General features: G+C 45.5%; 1 long non-coding RNA gene across 3 annotated transcripts; it reads right to left on the bottom strand.

Moving 5' to 3' along the window:
- Window positions 1-967: 967 nt before the first annotated feature.
- On the bottom strand, window positions 968-5,172 carry LOC111257620. Of its 3 annotated transcripts, XR_002678159.1 has the most exons (6): window positions 4,643-5,172; window positions 4,205-4,442; window positions 3,491-4,126; window positions 2,164-3,383; window positions 1,834-2,068; window positions 968-1,465 (listed from the first exon to the last, which is right to left on the bottom strand). It is a non-coding gene; the product is annotated as an uncharacterized LOC111257620 (long non-coding RNA). The 3 variants fall into 3 exon arrangements; XR_002678157.1 differs by having other exon boundaries at window positions 2,164-4,126; XR_002678158.1 differs by having other exon boundaries at window positions 2,164-3,595; window positions 4,643-5,171.
- Window positions 5,173-5,475: the final 303 nt, after the last annotated feature.

Genomic DNA, 5,475 nt, shown 5'->3' with positions numbered 1-5,475 from the left:
TCTCCGCCTGGATTTTTTTTCCCGAGATGCTACACTCATGATCAGCACTTTCTCACTGATCAATCATCCCAAACCCATGATTTAGCCTTTAAATTCTCCAACTGGAGCTTCATTTATTGAAAATAACTGCAGCTTTAGCTTTCGCAGGTGGTTGTGCTGTGTGCTTCCTTCACCATGATGATTGATTATACCTTGGAAAGCCCAGGATGTGCCTGCAGATGCTCCAAGGCTGCCCAATCACTACTGTTGAAGGGACCTTTCCGTCCACTTTATCAGTACCAGCTAGTTCCCCAGGGCTCCTCCGTGACACCCTTTAGTACCAGTTGGTGTCTCCAACCGATACTAAAGCGGGTCACGGAGGAGCCCTGGGGAACTAGCTGGTACTGATAAAGTGGACGGAAAGGTCCCTTCAACAGTAGTGATTGGGCAGCCTTGGAGCATCTGCAGGCACATCCTGGGCTTTCCAAGGTATAATCAATCATCATGGTGAAGGAAGCACACAGCACAACCACCTGCGAAAGCTAAAGCTGCAGTTATTTTCAATAAATGAAGCTCCAGTTGGAGAATTTAAAGGCTAAATCATGGGTTTGGGATGATTGATCAGTGAGAAAGTGCTGATCATGAGTGTAGCATCTCGGGAAAAAAAATCCAGGCGGAGAAAGGCAAATTGGGCGGTATGTAGTGTAAAGTTGCAGTGATCCCACTTTGTACCAACTAATTACACCCTGAAAATGTTGCGCCAATTGGACTACTAGTCTTTTAAAATTGTGTCATGAGAAGATTTTACCTCTCAACTTTTTTTTTACCTTTGCAGTAGCCAATTGGCAACCCGAGTCGTTCTCTCTCTGACTGACCAACAAGATGCTGCTGGTTTTTTACTCAGTCAGCATGAGATCCCGTTCCCTTGAAAAGAAAACTTTAACTTGAGGTTGAGGGTACCGTTTGATGAGCTTGGACAGGCCAGAATCAAACATCTTGCAAGATGAAAAGAAGAAGGTAGATGTTGCCCAAAATCGTTGTAAATTACTTTAGGGAAAAAAGCAGAGAAGGTCCAGAGAGAACTGAATTTAGGCCTCCGCATGCCAAACCAGCATAGCCCATTTAAGTCACTCGCCAATCGCCACGATTAAATCAATCCCAAAAGCCTAACAACACTACAATAATGTGTGATTTGGCGTTGCCGCAGGATATAGTACAGTGCACGAGGAAGCTGTCCGCTCCTGCGAGCCGGTTTGATCCGCCCCATGTTCACCGAATCACCGCACAGAAGGCAAAAAACCATTAAAAAAGACAAATTGGTCCAAGAACTCCTGTTGGCTCTGCATGGCCTTGGTGGCGATGAATGTGTGGCCGGGTCGCTGATCGATCTGGTCCTGATCATAAGAGCAGTACATCACGCGATCAAGTCCAGCACCTCCTCCATGGTCAACTCGAGCCCGATCGCCTCCTCCATGGTCAGAATGCCCTGAAGAAAGTAGAAAAGAAGTATCGTACGCAAGTGAGAAGTGCGCTTGGGAAAACCCGTGTTGTAAGAACTATGTTCATTTTTCTTCTTAATGAAAAGATACGTAGCTTTTCTGCGTATTCTCGAAAAAAAAACAAGTGAGAAGTGCTGTGGTTATGTATGTGTCAATGTGCCTGTGAGATGAGAATTGTTAGATGAGAATTGTTGTGGTTATGGATGTGTTGGTGTGCCATGACCCATGTGAGATAAGTGCATGTTGCATGGTATATTGTGGCAAATCATCAGTGAGTAGCAAGCAGACTGCAAGGCAGTAGTGTAATGTATCTGTTACTTGTGTGCACATGCATGAGACGGTGAGAGCAACGTACCTGCAAAACAAGGCACCTCTTCAACACCTCAATGATCGTGTGTGGGGCTTTAGCCTCCGTGTAGCTATGACCACCCATCTCGATAGCACCACGACCACCGCAATCGACCATCCCGATAACACCTCTCCTCGATAGAATGGGTCCACCGGACATACCCTCCATACAAACACAGCTGAGCAAAACATGGTAGAGCTCGATACCCTGATGAGTACAAATGTAGCGAGTCCCCTCTGGCCTTCAAATAAACAAAATAATATAAATGCTGTCAACGTACAACTAGTATTAGACAGGCTAGAGATTTATAAGCAGCAACAATCGAAGAATACATACTGACGAGCCCGGGTGAGAGACTAGGGAGCCTTGAAAAGGTCACACCAGTCAAGAGGGCGTCCGGGTCGCAGTACCCGACCGAGATAACACTCTCCCCGACGGTGGCATCCTCCTCCGGTGCGAAGCGCAGTGGCGACACACACGTCAATCCCGCCACCCCGAGGACAGCGACGTCCATGACAATATCCCGGTAAATGATAGTTGCAGGTAGTTGCTCAACTCCCCTCGGAAACTTCGGCCTCCTCACGCACAACACATCTTCGTCCTCAAGATCCACTACGCCCATGCAGTGGCTAGAGGTCAGGACGAGATCACTTTTAACCACATGCTGGCAGCTGATAGACAAACAATTTAACCACATGCTGGCCGTGTGCATTGGGCGTGCTTCACCTCCCACGCAGACTATAAGTGTATTTTGGATTCCTGAACCCTCCAATTCCTAATCAATCTTACTTCTTGCCCAAGTAGCTAATGACACTGACTACGAACTCTCATCTTCCTTCCCCTTTCTAAATCCACAGGGAGTTGCTCTTGGCTCTGAACAAGCAAAAGCTACATAGACATGAGCTTTGGCGGGTGCTACTTCCTACTCCTCCCTTTTATCATTTCTTGAGGCGGCGATCTCTTGTCTTATGAATGGCTTACGTACCAACCACCTGCAATTTATATACAACCCCAAGGTATATGTGCAGATAAATTTCATTTGCTGTTTTAAGTCTCCTCTGCTTTAAGTCTCATGATGATGAGCAGGCAGACGATGAGCACGGATCCTCTGCTTTAAGTCTCATGATGATGATGATACACGCTGTCAGTTGGTTGTCTTGTTTCAGTGCCAAAATTAATACTGCACCCAACCCTTATCAAACAGTTTGTAACAAATGTCCAATTGCATCACTCGATGAACCATCACATATTCATATCTCTCTGACCAAACTAAAGTGTGCTTCCTTCGATGCTCACGCTTGTCTTATTCCTTTCTTTTCTAATATCAGTATAATTGTCGTACTGGGGTAGTATATAATGATGCTGTAAATTAAGACTTGCGAACTTCATATTATTGAAGTACTTGTATCTGTATTTTTTTTTGCGATTTTTTCTTGTCAGTCTTCTGATCAGCATCAGCTTCCACTCTCGCGTTCGTCTTCAAAAGAAGTAGAACAACATTTATAGATGATCCACAGCCTCCCCTGTGGTCTCTCATGCTGCTGAAGCACCTCCTCCTGTGCCCATGGAAGCGCCTGCTTCAGTTCCATCTCAAAGTTGACTGATGAACGAATGTGGGGCTGTCATAGCTTTTCAACACTGACTGATGAGATGAGAAACATACTATAAAGTAAGTGAATTTCTTGCCGTCATCATCGTCCAGGACTCAGTAGATCTGCTCTGCTCCCTGAACCTTTAGTCACGCTTTCATTTTGTTTTTCATGTCGTCCTGCCAATTGACCGTACGAAAGTCAGTATGTCTGAAACTGGATTGGTGGTTCATAATTAGCATGACAATCTTGGCCCATCAGTAGGTGAATATGGACGCAATGCATCTCCGCATCCTAGACTCCAATGCAACTCCAAGAAGTGTGCTCGCATATATAATAGCACGAGGAAGTGGGCTATATATAAGTATCACTGCTCCTTACCGGCCTACCTCTCTCCTTAAGAATGAAAGATACACCAACCGCCTGCCGAGAGACACCATTGGAGTCGTTGTGCTACTGTCCCATATTGTCGCTGTGGAGAGCTGAGGAAAGGAAGGGAAACCGATCGACAGCAGCTTGCACTTGCCTGAGCATGCATATTCTGTTCTTTTTTGGGGTACCTGTTGTGCTAGCGAGTTTTTTTTGGGTACCTGTTGTGCTAATAGAAATGAACACTGCACGCAGAAGAGGTCTATTTCTGATCCTTGTTTAGTCTGTTCTGTGCTTTCATTCTCATCATGTATTCCCCAAGTGATTGCAGCACTAAATTTCTATGGAATTACGGGAAATTAAACTAAGAGCTGGTATCAAACACAAAATAATTTTCACTCCAAATAATAGAACTTTACCTGAGATCACACACTTCTAGCATTGACAGTAGGACCTGTGGTGTATCTGCTACTTCTTAGTGTACTGATGACCCATTGAGAGCCAGTTGGGCGTTTGGTACGTCTTGTGCACATACAGATGGTGAAAGGACGCCCTGACGTTCAACAAACTGAAAATTCTTCTCTACAAATATGTTGAAGACGTGGTTGACTTGCAAGTAGTTTGTCATGGGAGAATGTTCAGGACAGCACCTTCTTCCTACAACATGAATGAGATTCTCATACTTTTGGATGGAACCGGAGAAAGAGTAAGATTTTTTTCCCAACATCATTACAGAGAGGTACCGAAAACAACTTGAGAGACCAAAGATTTTGATCAAACCGTACTACTTACTATTCATCATACCATCAATCGACTTTCAGATTTGTGCCGGAACTTTGTCGGGTGAAAGATATTACCTTGAGGCGTTGGTGCCTCGCCGCATCTGGGAGCTCGCGTCCTAGAAGCATGGCCGTGGCGTGCTGCTGATGTGCTTACCCTGCTCTCGCTGGAGGCAAGAATGGAGAGAGTTGGGAGGGATCGAACTTGCTCTGCTGTGGTTGTTGTTGCTCTGGTGGGGTTGATTAGGAAGAGACGAGGAGTAGAATTGCTTGGTGGTGGCTGATTCAAGTCTTGGGGAGAAAAGTTGTGGGCTATGGCTTGGGATTTGGCCAATAGCAGCAGGAGGATCCGATCGCATTGGGGTTTTCTGGTGCTTTACGTTAGGGGGCGGAGAGAGTAAGATGTGGTTTGCGGTTGCTTCTTGATCATTGGTACTGGCATGTGCTTGGTCTGCGCTGATTGGAAGGAAGGGAAGCGGATAAGCTGCAACAGCATGCCTCTTGTTCGTGGGAGGAGAAGCAAGGAGAAGAGAAAGAGGAGCTTGAGCTCTGGTGGCTTGCGGTGGAAGAAGAGAGTAGTTGAGGAGTGACGGCGGCAGGGAGATCATTCTTGCAAACTCTTCTATTCTTACGAATGCGTTTAGTGAGGTCAGCACCGCCCCTCTTAGCTTTCCGCATCTTTTTCAAGACTGGAGCAGAACTTTCTTTTAGAAGTAAAACAATAGGGCAAAATATGGGGCCATAAACGGTGAACCAACAATATAAAACTATAACCGAGCAACTAATCAGGAACACTAATAATGGCCGTAATATGTCAGGGTTGCTGATCCTTAACTTGCCTGAAACACCAACATTAATAATAATTTTGGTTGGGCTTCCAGAAGAAGGTGGTCAGATAGCATCATTTCTTA

Source organism: Setaria italica, chromosome VI (assembly GCF_000263155.2).
Source record: "Setaria italica strain Yugu1 chromosome VI, Setaria_italica_v2.0, whole genome shotgun sequence".
Lineage (NCBI taxonomy): Eukaryota > Viridiplantae > Streptophyta > Magnoliopsida > Poales > Poaceae > Setaria > Setaria italica.
Note: the sequence above shows the minus strand (reverse complement) of the source record. Positions and strands in the feature narration are given on the sequence as shown.